General features: G+C 55.9%; 1 protein-coding gene across 1 annotated transcript in view; it reads left to right on the top strand.

The window, feature by feature from the left end:
* RBM19 (RNA binding motif protein 19) overlaps window positions 1-7,198 on the top strand; it is a 68,684-nt gene extending 61,486 nt beyond the window's left edge. Inside the window, exon 25 of the mRNA XM_086761665.1 lies at window positions 6,816-7,198. The gene's annotated coding sequence lies outside the window, so the exon portion shown is untranslated. The remainder of the gene's footprint in view (window positions 1-6,815) is intronic.
* The last annotated feature ends 6,927 nt before the right edge of the window (window positions 7,199-14,125 follow it).

Below are 14,125 nucleotides of genomic sequence, written 5' to 3'. Positions count from 1 at the left end.
CGCCTTTGCCGTCTGTGCTGGCACGGGGCGGGTGGCAGCAGCAGGACCCATCGGTGGTCCCAGGGTGGCTCTGCCTGGAAGGGGGTCACCATGGGGAAACCGTAGCGTCCCAGGGGTGAAGGACCAACCGGCAGCGCTCAACTGGCGCGGAGGATGGAGAAGCCGGGCAGGGTCCCTTCCAGGCACATCTATCACCCAGCAGACGATTTCAGCGACGTTGCAGGTTGGAGTTGGATTTTCCTGAGGTTTTTGTTTTGGTTTTTTTTTTTTTTTTTTTTTTTCCCCTTCCTCTCCCTTCATTGTCTTTTGTGACGGGGCAGGTTTCTTGCTGAGCGTCTCTGAGGTCTGCAGCGGCGACGAAAAGGATTAGCGCAAGCAGAGCATGTAGGCTTTAGAGAACAGAGCAGAGTTTGGTTTCAACATCTAATTCAATTTGTTCTGCCGAGATTGAAATATGAAATGGTTGCCAGTCAAATGTTCAAAGGAGGGGGAGGAAGGAAAGAAGAGAAGGGAGCCTTCTCAAATTTAAATTTTAATGAAAATTAATTTAACCCTTTGATATATTTTAAAACATGTTATTTCCCGGTCTGGAAACAGGCTAGAAAACATTCATGGGGAGTGTTTTGGTTTTTTTTTCCCCACACCTTCAAACATAATGAAGATTTTCTTTTTCCCTTAATGATACTTATCTTGTTGAGCAGTTTGACACTGGTTAATTTTTCAGGCGATTTGGTATCGAGGAAATCTGTTTGATGTGTGCGGGGGGGGCTGTGGGTGGGTATACAGATCTATATGCCCGTACATTAATTATGGAAGTGCTGATGGCAGCTCCAGTTTGGAGTTAATTCCCGCTCCACAAGCAAAGACTTGACTTCTTTGTTGTGTGTTGAGAATCCCACGTAGTGCACCCCTAAAATTACAGCGGGTTTACCGGGAATTCTTTGAAGATGAGTATATACCTACTAATTACCCTGAATTAAAATGAATGCCTGAGTAGGGCTGCAGGAAATTCATCACTCCTCACTGCCTTTTTTTTTTTTTTTTTTTCACTTTATCTAAAACAATCCTAATGATAAAATAACGCAAACTCTCTTAACTGTCCATGGAGTTAAACCTGGGAAACAGCCTCCCACCAGTCCTTAACCCCGGTGGTACTTCTCCAACGCAAAACCATCGCCGTCCGCTTATTTTTCGGGAGTGATAATAGTTTCTTTTAGTGGTCACTCTTATTCAGAAAGGTTGTCTCTATAACAAATGATTGCACACTAATTACTGTAACTGGGCTCTGATGAGTTGGATCCCTGGTCCCCGCATTTTGCTGGCTCTTGCCACCGCAGGGCCGGTGTCCCTGTGTGCCTGTCACCCCTCAGCTGCCCTCTGCTCGCTGGGGAGATCCGGGCACTTTAGGGTGTGATGCTCATCTGCTCTGCGTGTGTTTTTCGGGGTGGGTGTGTTGTATCCAGGCTGGGGTGATGGCAGAGGGGGTGAGCAGCCTGCTCCGAGCCCCTGCCCCATCGCTCTGTGGGCAAGAAAGCTGGAGATGCAGCCATGCTGGGGGGCTGCGAGGCTTATTTCGGGCTCCTTGCTCTCTGGGCTTGAGCAAGGCGCATGTTCATGCCATCAGAGAACTGAAGCTGGTGGGGTTTGCCCAGTCCAGTCTTCTGCAAGCCCCTGGATACCGTGCAGGGTCCCCATGGGGTCTGCAGACCCCAGGTTGACACCCGCTATCCCAACGGGGTGGGCTTTTGCCAGGTTGCAACAGCTTTGTCTGGGCTGAGACCCCAGCAGGCTGGACGGCAGCGGGAGCTGCGACGGCTGCAGCCGTTCCCCAGGCACCCGCCGTATCCCCCTCCCCGGGGCTGGCTCTGGAATTGGATTAGGATATTATTCAAATGCAGCCTTTTCACTGAATTAGAGGGTTAACGGGTTTTTATGTAAAACTAGCTTGGCTTCAGTGCTGCCTGTTGCCAGAGGCCTGTGTGGGCTGTTATCTACTTAAGGGGACCACAAGCAAGTCAGCGCGGAGAGGATATCCAGCCGGCTCTGGCTTTACTGCGAGTCTCCCTGCTCCCAGAACTGGATGTCTCTGCCAGGCAATGCTTCCCGCTGCGCTCAGAGCCAGGCTGTGCTGTGATGCCCTCAAAGGGACTCATGGCCTTTGGAAAACTCTTGACCACGGTCTGTGTTGATTTTCTCGCTGTCCCACGGGAGGAGGCAGGGGATTTGGTGCAGGCGTGGGCAGGTGGGTCCCATCCTGCTCTGCCAGCTGGTTTCCTGAGCTGCAGGCTTGAATTGGTGCTGCTTACGATGTGCCCCCGTCCCAGCCCAGTCGCAGGTGGTTTCTTTTCATCACCGTGGTACTGGTCTTGCCTACGCCACGAATTTCAGCTCTTCTTGTCTCTTCAGTCCCGTTCCTGCCTTTGCAGAGTCTCTGCAAAGCGCTGCAGGGCTGAGCGAGCTGGTCCCTTCACGGCGAGTGCTGCAGATGCCGTTCGCCAGCCCTTTGGCAGGGCTGCAGGAAGAGCTCGCGTCTCCCTGCGTCCTGCGTGCTTCTTTCAAGCCCCTGTGCCACAGGCAGCTGCTGGCTCCGGGCAGGAGCTTTGGGATCTCAAACCTTTCCCCCTGCGTGTTGACGTTGGCAGCCATCCCCTTCTCCCCAGCAGCTCTGTCAGCTTTGCCTGTCTGCTTGCAGAGGCAATAAGTGCGGTGTCTGTGCATGCTTGAAGTTATTTTCCTGAGCAAGATGTGGCAGGAAACACGCGGGAAGGATTTGGGCTTGGAAAAAAAACCCCGGTGTTTCTGTTGCTGCTCCCTTGAGAGGGAAGAAGCAGCAGGAAGGCGGGTGTGCTGCTGGCAGAGCGATGCTCTCCCGTGGAGACCTTCCCTGCCTGCCTCGGTTTCCCCGTTTGCAGAACTACAGGTGGAAGCAGCTGTACGCCGTGGCCGTTCCGGCATCCCTGCTGGGAGCAGCCCGGCTCCCTGCTGCACGTGCAGGTGTGCTGCAAACTCCTGTTTTAACTGACGGTCAGGGCTCGCTTTTCTTCTGCTCCTCATTGTCTCCCTTCCTCCTGCCCTTTGCAACCGCAAACCCCGTCTGCTTCTCCCCTGCCGGAGGATTAGCCGAGGGATGCCGCTGCTGCTGCCCCATCTGAAACCTCCTTTGCCTTCCCTGCAGCCAGCATTAAAATCTTCTGGCTGGGTCTAAGGGATCGGATGAGTTCCCGCCGGGTAAGCAATTTCCAGGGATCAGCCAGGCTCAGCCGAGGTGGCTCCCAGTAGCTGGACCCCATCATGGAAGGGGACAGCAGCAAACTGGCATCATCCCAGGGAATGGTTGGCAGGGATGCTGGCTAGAGATTTGCTCAGGATTTGAGGAGCATGAACTTCTCCTTAATATCACGGCATGTCTGGACCTTACCCCAGGTCGCACCGTGACCAGCATTCGGCGCCTCCACCACCACCTTCCAGCTTCCACCGCCACCACCTTCCTCTCCAGGAAATAAAACAGGAGAGCGAGGAGGCAGCGTGCAGCATTCCCGTCTCCGGAGCACGGCTGCATGTGACTGAGCCACGCTGCCTCCTGTTTTCCCTAAATATATGCATCGGAGAGGGAGAGAAATCGCATGGCAGGGCTTGAGATTTCAGACTTAGCCGTTCATGAATAATAATCAGGCTCAGTAATTCACAGTAAATGGGTATCCAAATTGGCTAATAAGGGAGGCTTTCACCCCAAACTGGAGCTAGGAAGAGAGGCAGAGAGAATATCAACAGCCGTTGGCTGAGGCGAGCATGTGCGCGGTGTGACCTGAATCGGTGAAAGACGGAAAGCGATGCCAGTGCCAGAGCGGGGAAACTGGAGAGCGGCACTGGGGGAGGACCCCAGAGAAGGGACGGCATCCGACCTCCCCTGCCGCAGGGCAGCACGGACCTGCAGTAGCACGGATCCCTCCGTTCCGCAGTCCATAATTAGTGCCACATTATTAGGTTCAGCTCTCTTTTCCAGCCCCAGGACCGTGCTGGGCTGATGGGCTTGAGCGCGCATGGCCTGCGCATCCTGCCAGCGCTCCTGCCCAGCAGCCTGCGTGGACCAGACGGTGTGGGGACGGTGCCATCGCGTCCCCACGCGCGGTGTCCGCAGCCCAGGGCTTAGCAAATTGCACGTGGTGCTGCCTATCGAGGGGAAATAAGAGCAGGAAAGCAAGAGGGATGTCTGTAGTGTATGCCAGGAGAGGTGATCTGGGGGTAGAAAAGGGTTTTCTTTGCGTTCGCTCAACTAAAATTCAGATTTTGCATTGTCTGCTGGTTGATTCTCCTGCGAGAGTGAGCGAGGCAGCAGGAGGAGCTGTGTGCAGGACAGAGCAGCAGCAACGGGAGCTCGAGCTCACGGAGCCCTTCCCTACCACCCGCTGCTTCTTCCCCACGGATGTTCCTCTAGCAGCATCTTGAGATGATGTTAGGTAAAGTTAAGATAAAGGAGAAAAAAAAAAAATTGGAAAAGCACCTCTGCAGCTCTCGCTCTGCGATTGTGGGTGTTTAAATACGCAGAACAGAAGCTCAGAATGCAGCTGATGAGTAGCTGAAGGGAGGATGCCCCTCGGAGGGCCAGCTGTTGCCAGGCGGTGTTTTGCAGCTGCTAAATGACTTTTTAAATTGAGGAGAAACCCACAGCCACTTTTACAGTCCCCTCAGCTCCCTTATATAGGGCAGCGCAACGGCTGGAGAGCCCTGCGCTGCCGCTTGGCTGAGTTACCGGATATTACAGTCCCGCTGTCCTGCAGCAAGGGATCGTAACAGATCCCAAATAAACCGCAGCCACTCTGGCCAAAGGCGATTTTCCTCCTGCCCTTTCACTCCCCCTCGCCGCCTCTCCCCTCTCTTTAGCGCTGGATTGAGGATGCTCGCAAAATTTAGCGCGCTGGGTGGCATGAAGCAAACAAACCTTTTTTGTTTGTTTGGGGGTTGTTTTTTTTTTGGTTTTTTTTTTCCTGTGGCTTGGCTTATTTAAGTGTGTAGGAAGGTGGTTTTGGGGCATGCAGAGCGTTTTTCCTTGGGGTGTGATGGATGCTCTGAGTGCCCCAGCAGCTGCAGCACCGCAGAGCTGGTGGCCGGAGCCCCCGCCGCGTCCCTCCATCCCTCCCCTACAGCTCAAACCGTTCCTCGTGGCACAGAACCAGAGGTGGGATTTCGCAGGTGTAATGAGGACAGCTTTGTAAGCCACCAGAGATGGAGAAGAAATCACGCTCCTACCTCTCCTGCATTTGGTGACCTAAAATCTTTTTGGAGTTAAGCATAGCCCGTGTTAGCAGCTGTCCCGCTGATGCTGTTGGGGCTGGAGAAGTACTTGGGTGCTGCCCTCTGATCAGTCCAGAGCTTTTCCACTTCATCAGCTTACAAGTCAGACCAAGAAATGTGAAATAAAGCTTCATTGTAAGCGCTATGAGAGATAACCCTCGCCGTGGGGTCATACCGTGCCTTTGCGGGTCCACCCTGCCCTCAGAAACCGGGCAGCAAAGCCCAGGCTTAACCTCATCCTGCTCAGCAAAGCTGAGCCCTGCCTGAGCCCCGCGCTGGAGACGTCCTTATGGTGCGGCCGGGACAGAGATCTCTCTCGTGGCGCTTTAGGTAAAGCTTTAATTTTGCATTTTGTGGTCTGATTTCTAAGCCGATGAAGTAGAAAACCTTTTAATTTCTTTTCTCCCCCAGGCTCCAGGCGGATGTGTGGCACGAGCTGCCACCACCGCCGCCTCAGCCCGCAGCGGGAGCCCCCCCACTCCAGCCGCCCGGAGCTGGGACCATTCCACCGCTGCTTAAATTAACCCAGGTTATTTTGGCAGAGCCGAGGCGGCACAGCCGACCCGTGCTGTGGTGGTGATGGTTCCATGACACCGGATGGGGGGGCAGAAACAGGCAGATTGCAGGCAGGAGCTGGTTTAATTTCATTTTTAGCTAAGAAAGCCCAGGAAGCAGGACCAGGCTGTCCCAGGAGCAATTTGAAGCCAAGGTGAGAAGGAGCAATGCAGGGCTGCAGAGGGCTCACCGGAGGGGGGATCACGGCTCCATCCTACCCTCATCCCGGGGCAGCGGCGAGCCGGGGTGGGTGCTCCTCCCATGAGAAACTGAGGCTGAAAAATGAAAACTGGGAAGGTAAATTTAAAAAAAAAAAATAACCCACCCTACGCTGCATTTCAACTGCTGTGCCTGGAGCCCTGCGCGCTCGGCAGTGAGGGGGGCGACGGCAGGCAGGAGCCGTGGACTTCGTTAGGATTCAGCCGTTAGATCTCTCCTTTCCCTCTGATGGCTGAGTGTGATTGACACTTACAAATTACCCAGCCAAAAGTGTCGAGTCTTTGACCCCTGAGTAACATCTTTGGCAAGCCTGAGATTTGCCAGCATTTTGTCATCTAATTACTACAAATCCCTTGAAAATTCACTGGCTGGTGAATTTTTAATGCGGGACAATTTCAATGTGATGCATCGCCCAGCTGGGCACGCACGCGTGCTCCTTCCCTCTACCCCCACCACTTCTTCCCTTTCTCCTCTTTCTCTCCTTTCTTTTCTCTGGTTCCTCCCCCCATCCTGTTTCTTACCTCCCTCCTTCCTGTTTGCATCCGTATTCATGGAAAGCGCCTCAGCATCTCATCCCCTCCCCAGCTTCTCCATCCCACTGGAGTTCCCGGCTGTGCCCGGGATGCAGCCAGGCACTTCGTGTCCCCCCAGCCCCAGCAGCAGCGTGCTCAGGTCCCCCTCCCCGTCTCGCTGGCGGTGGCAGGGAGCTGCTACATGGCATTAATTATTTTTTTTTCCCATCTTCTCAGGTCTCGTTGACGGATGGAGAGGGAGAAGCCTCAGCTGGGGACACGGCAGCCAGCACACTTGTTGCCAGCGGAGTCCGCTCGTCCGGTGAACCCAAGGGCTGATTTATGCCACGCGCCCAGGTTTCGGTATTCCCAACCTTGAATTCGGAGCAGGAGGAAGAGCCCTTGTCTGCTGGCGGCTCCTGCCTGAGGATCGCTTCTTAAATCCAGGCAAGGCTGAGATTCCCCCGTCTCAGAACCCCAACCTGGTGGTGCGGAAACCCGGAGCGATGGACGCTTCCCCTGCTGACCCCAGGGACTCTGGCAGAACCCGCTCTTAATGTCTGAATTTAATGGTCGTTTCTGTACATTAAAAGCCACGCGTATATTTTAAGAGTTTTCCAGACTGAGTCACACCTCAGGTTTGTTTGGCTGTGTTTGTTTCATACGTATTTGCCGCAGCCAGGTAGTTCTTTTGGGCTGATCGGGAGATAAGCGCGCTTTAGGAGGGAGGCCTGGGCTTTGCTGCGTTCGGCTTTGTGCTTGTGTCATTTCTGTCCCAGCTCTCAGGCAATCGCCTCCCGTCTCTCCCTTCCCGCCTTTCAAAGGGAAAGAGGCTTTGCTTTTCAACCAGGGTACCGCTTTACATATGTACGCAGCTGATAAAGTATTTTCACTTCGCCCCTTTCCCCTCTGGGAATCGCTGTCTTACGGCAAAACTGTTTTGTCTGACAAGGGCTGCAACAGATTACACGTGTTGGCTGCAAACACAGGGCCTTTTTTTTTTTTTTGCCTTTTTTTTTTCTTTTTGAGAACCACATACCTTCAAAAAAAAAAAAAATCTCTGCACTGCCATGGTGAGCTCTACCTTTCTGTCTCGTGTCCCCAGGAGCAGCCCCGTTTCAGATCTGCTTGTGGCATCAGACCCTGGGGTGATGCATCTCTCCAGGTTGTGTCCCTGGTTTGTTTTTCTCACATGAGCTTAATTTGAGCCTGAATCCACAAAAAATGCCGCTGATTCTGGCGAGGCTGAGCACTTCAGCTCGTCTGGCCTGGAGTTTGGGCTGCGGTTTGGTGTGGAATTTCTTGGGACCCCTCAGCATCGTCCATGGAGATCAGCAGGACCCAGAGGAGCGATGCCCTCCTGCTGCTGAGGACCAAGCGCCGAGTTTCATGGTGGCAGCTGCAGCAGGGGACAGTGTGTGGTGGACTTGGTGGCTTGGGGATATCCAGGACACCCCTTTCCAACCCAAACGTGGGCCATAGATTTCTCCCATCCCCTCTGACTGGGAGCCAGCTGGGAAAGGTGTGGGCTTTGCTTTTCAAAAAAGGAAAACCTTAAAATTCTTGGCTTGCTCTGGCAGGAGAGGGACAGAACCAGGAAATCCCTTCCCAGGAAGGGGGTCTGTCCCCTGGCTCTATCTCCTGAGCTGCCCCTTCCAGAAATGCCCCTCCTCCTCCCCGCAGGAAGGCAGCACTGGTGCCCAGAGGGGAAGGGCTCGGAGAAGGTGATTTTAGGCTCCAAGGATGAAGGGAAAACCAGGGTTCAGTGATGTTCCACTGTTCTAAAGCTGGGCGCCAGGGCTGAGACATGCCCAGGTTTCGGAGGGAGGAAATGTAGGGCTCTGCAGCACCTTAGAGAGGGCACCCAAAGCTGGAGGTGCCTGAGGGTGCTTTGAGGAGAGGAGCTGCTCCGCACTGGGGCTGAGGGAGGGGTGCAGCGTGTGGGCTAATCTAGGCAGTGCCTTGCATGCTTTAATGGGAAAATAGAAGATGTTTGGCGGTGTGTGAAGAATTAGGATACGTCACTGTCGATGGAGGGCAGCTCAGGAGGAAGCATATTGGCTGGGGGACAACATCTGACACGGGGAGCCCAGACTGGGCCGTGGGGAGGTGTGACCTGCTGGAAGCACGAGGTTGAGATGCAGGGTTCAGTTTCTCTCCAAGCAAACGGAAACCAGAAGGCCGTGCTTTTGCACTGGGTTTTTGTGTGTCGCAGAGGAGTCAGAGTCACCCCAGGGGACCTAGAAGGGACCCACAGTGCGAGCAGCTCTCCCTGTGCCACCGCTGATGGACGCTCCTGCCTGCTCCCAGAGACCTCTGGTGACCCCAGCGCTGAGCAGACTTTGGACCCGAGCACCATCCGTGAGTCGTGTCACTGCTGGGGATGCTCAGACCCAGGGAGAAGCTGTGGTTGCGCCGTGTTGGTGATCTCACAGGATCCACCTGCCCTGAGGGGTTTTCACTGCTATTTCTGGCAGCGCGGCCCGACTCCAGACTGGGGACACCATCCTCCTGGGCACCTTGTGGATGGGTCTTCTCATGCTCTAGGATACCCAGAAGCGAAGTCAACCCTGACCTGCTCTTTTCCAAGTTAGTGCTCTCTTTTTTTTTTTTTTTTTTTTTTGTCTCCCCTAGTTCTGCATCTTTGCTGCTGAAATCCCATGGAAGCGACAGGTCCGAGTCCAGGGAATACTTTGCTTTCCCCCAGTTGTTTGTGGAGATAATGAACTGTGTGCTCTCTCAGCTGAAACCTGCCCTGAGTGAAGGGAGCCCGAGGCCTGGGGCATCAGTGGGGGATGGATGGAGAACCACAGGTGGAAAATACACAGAGCAAACCAGCCCAGAGTCTGTAACCATCCCTCATCCCAAGCTCACTCAATTTTGGGGACATCCTTTCTTGCTCTCGGTGTCTTTTCCAGCTCCTCTGTGCCCTGGTCAAGCCGGGGACGGATGCTGTGTCTTCTCTTGGAGATGTGGGTGCAGCTCTGGTCTATACCGTGACGTAGCGATGGTCCTGCTTGGTCCTTTTTCCAGTCTTCCTGTCTTTTTCCCCTTCAGCCTCCCGTTGCTTCACCCCACTCCTGTTTCTGGCCTGGGGGCCCGGCGATGCTCCCGGCACTCGGTGGGGATGTGGTGGGTCATGGCCCAGGGCAGCTGCCTGCTGCATGGAGTGATGCTGCCAGTCCAGGAGGTCCATCCCCTCCCCAACACCTCCCCAGGGTCTTCCCAGGCCTGGAAACATCCCGGTGCCCACCGGCAGCGCGTGGCACTCCATAAACCTCCTGCTCCGATCGCGCTGCGACGCCTGGGTGAGTAAGAAGTAATTAGTGCCGCTTGCTACAGCGAGTAAAACCCAAATGTCAAAGAACAGCAAAGCTCTTCAGACCTGGTTTTACTACACGTTTACAGCCAAAGTCTGCGTGCATGCTGAAATTTGGGGGGGATACTGGGCAAAGTCCCTTCCCCTGGCTGTGCTGCTGACCTGGCAGGTCATTCCCTGCTCCCTGCCTCAGTTTCCCCTCCATCGACTCCGTAAGGGACCCGCCGTGCCCTACATGGGGAAAACCAGGTGGTTGTGTGGATGGGAGAGGCCAGGTCCTGCCCCGGCAGTGCGAGGCAGGGTGTCACCCGCTGGGGTGGGTCAGGGTGGCTCAGCATTGGGTGGGGGGGAACCTTCTGCTCCAATTCAGATCTTAAAAACGATGAGCTGGGATGAGCGGAAGGGCTGTCCCTGCCCGGGTGCCCACCCGAGTGCTGGCACATTCCCAAACCTGTGTGCTTGAGGCCACGGCCAGGTTGTTGGGGAGCAGGCAGGGCGGCGGGGCCGGCAGCAGGACGGCGATGCGCCAGCCTTCTTCCCGTCTCTGCACCGAGCGGGAGAAAGCGGGAGGGAAAGGACGTGTCAAATCAATCATATTTAAACAAAAGCCTCTTCGGCCCAAGGGCCCTTTTAAAAGCTGCTTATTTAATTAAAAGTCCCATTTTCCATATTTATGGCCCTTATTCAGTTAAATATTAACCGCCTGGGCCGGGGCTGGTTTATTCTTTGGGAAGAGGCGGCGTTGGAAGGTTCATTAGGGGTTTATCAGGCGGCCGAAGCGCCCGGCAGATGGATGGATGAAGGATGGATGCGGGATGGCACGCGAGGGCTCGCGCTGGTACCCGGGGACCATGGGGCCGGCACCACCGCTGGTCCAGCTCTTTGGGGCCACCCCCAGACACCTTCCAGTGGAATGCAGGGAAACGGGGTTAAAATTAGGGGAACTGGGACTGTTGGGATGGTGTGAGAGACAGGCAGGCACGGCCTGTGCGGTCGCATCGGCTCCTCTAGGAAACAGCCTGAAATCCAACCGCTAGATACAGCTTCTCCCCCTCAGTCCCCCTAAGTCGTGGCAGAGTAATCATAAAAACACCCCGGTTTTGCCCAGGGTCATGGGACTGTCACTGGTTCCTGGCCAAACCCTTCCCAGGGCTGCAGAAACAGGACGGTTTTCCTCCAGGATGTCATCCCCAGCAGCTCAGCGGGCAATCCTTGCTGGTGTGTGACAACCACGGACCCAGCTCAGTTGGGTTTTAACGGCTCAGAGCTGTGCAGGACCTCGCTGAAGGTCCATCAGCCAACCACAGTGCCGATGCCTGGCCTTCGGGAGCTGGAGGCAAAGGTCTCGGTGGAGATGGACCTTGCTGGTAGACGTGGCGTGGAGGAGGGCCAGAGCAGCACAACTGGCTGCAGTGGGTTGGTGATGCCTTCAGACGTGGGAATGAGGGCAACTTGAATCTTTTATAGGGTCCTCTTGATGGAAGAGGAGAAGCAGCATGATAGGAGCAACAAGGGCAAGTGGAGTGACCACCATGTTGAGGAGAAGCTACTGAGATGGGGAGAGGTGGGGTCTTCGTGCCCGTGGGGCTGAGGACTTTGTTTGTGGGTGATGGCCGTGATCTAGCTTGTGCTGGGCAGGGTGCCTGTGCTCTTCTCCTGGTGGCTGTTCTTGCCTGCTGGTGGTTGTTCTATCTGGCTTTGTGAGGCAGGTGCTTGGGTCAACGCAGTTGTGACCGTGGTGAAACCGGATGATCTGGTGATGTCTAGCTGCTTCGTCCTGCTCCCCCTTGGTACCACACGAGGGGCAGCAGGGCTCTGCCTTGGTTGGGCAGTTTGTAGATGGTGATTAAGTAGTTCCTGTGTGTCGTTTCACAAGGCAGTAGTGAAGCGAGAGAATTGACCTGGACTCCAGGAGCAGAGCTGGTTGGAAGAACCTGGCCGCATAGCTGTGGATCGGAGCTGGCTCAGGAGCCCTGCTCGTAGACCAGCCTAGCTGAGGGGGAAGCTGGAAGGTATCTCAGGGGAGAAGTTTCTCCATGCAAAGGTGTTCTTCCTCCACGTGCAGCTTGTTTTCCTCCAACAGACCCACGGGCAGCTTTCGCAGAGCAGGACGATGGCTTTGAGCTGCCCCCGCCTCGGTGAGCCTCTCCAAGGGACCACCACGGAGCGGAGGAGATGTCCATGGGCCCCTTACCTGGTGTGGCCCCAGCAGCGCAGGATCCTGCAGGACAACCTGCACGGAGATGCCCTGGGGAGGGAATGGCCCCCGCGAAGGCTGCGGGAGAGCGGGGCTCACTGGGGCAGGCGCAGGAGCCTGCTCTGACCTGCATGTCCGCCCTCGTCCCCTTGTTTTTCAGAAGACGGTAAACAGACCCACGGCACCCGACATGCCGGGTACCACCACACCAAGGCAGGGGATGCGGCGGTGGGGCGATGACGATGGGACCGTCTCCCCCTCCGCCCCAGCACGATGAATGCAAACAAGCCTTCCTTCTCCTCTCCATCAAAAACAGCGTGGCACCGGACGAGGCAAAGGGGACCCTCCGTGTCGGGAGGGTGGTGCTGGCAGCGCGAGGGATGAAACGGAGCCGATGATTTCCTCCGGGGAGCGGGGCCGGGGCGGGGGGAATGGCTGGTGTGGAGGGGGGGTGGCGGGAGAGGGAGAGACACCGGGTTATCAGAGAAGTGTGAAGACAATAATGCAATCTGACATTTCTGAAATGAGACCCCCCGGTTGCCCTGGCAACGGCTCACGTGGGACCAGCTCCCGGGAGACGGCTCCGAGATGTGCTATAAATGATGTTTGATTAGAATTTAAATCATTTAGGCGGAGAGAAGATAGGCCTTTTGTCAGCGCGGGGACCCGCGGGGGTCAGCCACCCAGCAGCTGGCTGGGCGCGCGGCGGCCCGGGGCGGCGCGGGGACCGGGGGCTCGGGGTCGCTTGCGGGGGGTGATAACTCCTGCCCTCCCCTCCGCCGAGGGGCTTCTGACCGTTCCGGCCGGGCGAAGCGGGAGCTCGGGGCCAAAGCAAACAGGGCAGGGGAGGAATCCGCTGCGGCTGAGCCCCGGGAAGGTGGCTGGCGTCTCGGCAGCCACGGCGTCGCCCCAGTTTTGGGGTTTTTTTCCCCAGCTGGTGTGAAGGCGCTGAGATCCTCCCGTGGCTTCCACCAGCTGAGAGCCTGGTTCAGGGGTGGCAAATGCGGCTGTAATTAAGACAACGACACTTCAGAAGCAATTCTCTCTCCCTAGAAGTTTCCTTAAGGAGCCAAGAGGAGTCCCCTTCCCAGGAGAGATGGGCCCAGTTGCCTCCAGGAATGGGTCCAAGTTCTCCCCACCACCTGCAGACCACGACCTTCACCATCCAGCCCAGTTTGGGGCAGGATTCTTGCTGGACACCTGTATACTGGGCGCTTCTTGCTCTTTCCAGTTCCTTGACGCATGCGGTGAAGTCCTCTTTGCTGTACAAAGTCTTCCTTGCGATGAAATATTTTGCTGGGGTCCAGGGGCTTGGAGGATTTCACGCATGGAGCGCCTGAGATTGAGATGGGGTCGGCAGCCGTGGTTTATGTTCCCGTCATGCTGAGACCGCAGTTACTGGGTTTATTGCACGAGGTCTCCAGGTGGTGGTAATGAAACGCAGGGAAGTCCCAACTCGGGTGCGAGGTCTTCGCTTTGCTGCCGTCTCCCGGTGCAAAGGGGTTGTGGTTCACTCCAGTTCTCGGCCGCTGAGGACACCGCTCGGATTAGCCCAGCCTTGCTCGTCCCGTTCAGTTAGAAGATGACTTAAAAGCATCTGGGCCTTCTTCTGAGGTCTGATGAGTGGTGTGCTGAGGTGGCCAGCATCAAAGCCAGGAGGCCACTCCATTTCGGGAAGGCTGGCTCCTTGAAGAAGGCTACCGCGCTGCCTTGCTCTCGTTATCGTCCCGCAGGAGATGGTCTGGTTGCGTTGGGTGGGGACTTTTTGAATGGCAGTTGCTGGTTTGAGTGACGTAGACTGGCAGGGGCTGGGAAATGCTCCGTCACCCCGAGCCTGGGAGCTCCGTCACCCCAAGCCTGGGAGCTGCATCACATCAGGGAGGAATCCAGTGTTGACCCCCTCCACCGAGCATCCCGTCGTCGAGGCAGCTGGAGGAGCCGTCTCTTTCCTTCAATGTCACGCCTGAGCCCTGCCCCGAGGCTGGGTGAGGAAGAAAAGCAGCCGATTTCCCAGTTGGTGCGGGAACGGTG

The sequence above is a fragment of the Chlamydotis macqueenii genome, chromosome 17 (genome assembly GCF_036417535.1).
Source record: "Chlamydotis macqueenii isolate bChlMac1 chromosome 17, bChlMac1.mat, whole genome shotgun sequence".
NCBI classification, from domain to species: Eukaryota; Metazoa; Chordata; class Aves; order Otidiformes; family Otididae; genus Chlamydotis; species Chlamydotis macqueenii.
The sequence above is the reverse complement of the archived record's forward strand: the minus strand, read 5'-3'. Positions and strand labels throughout refer to the sequence as shown.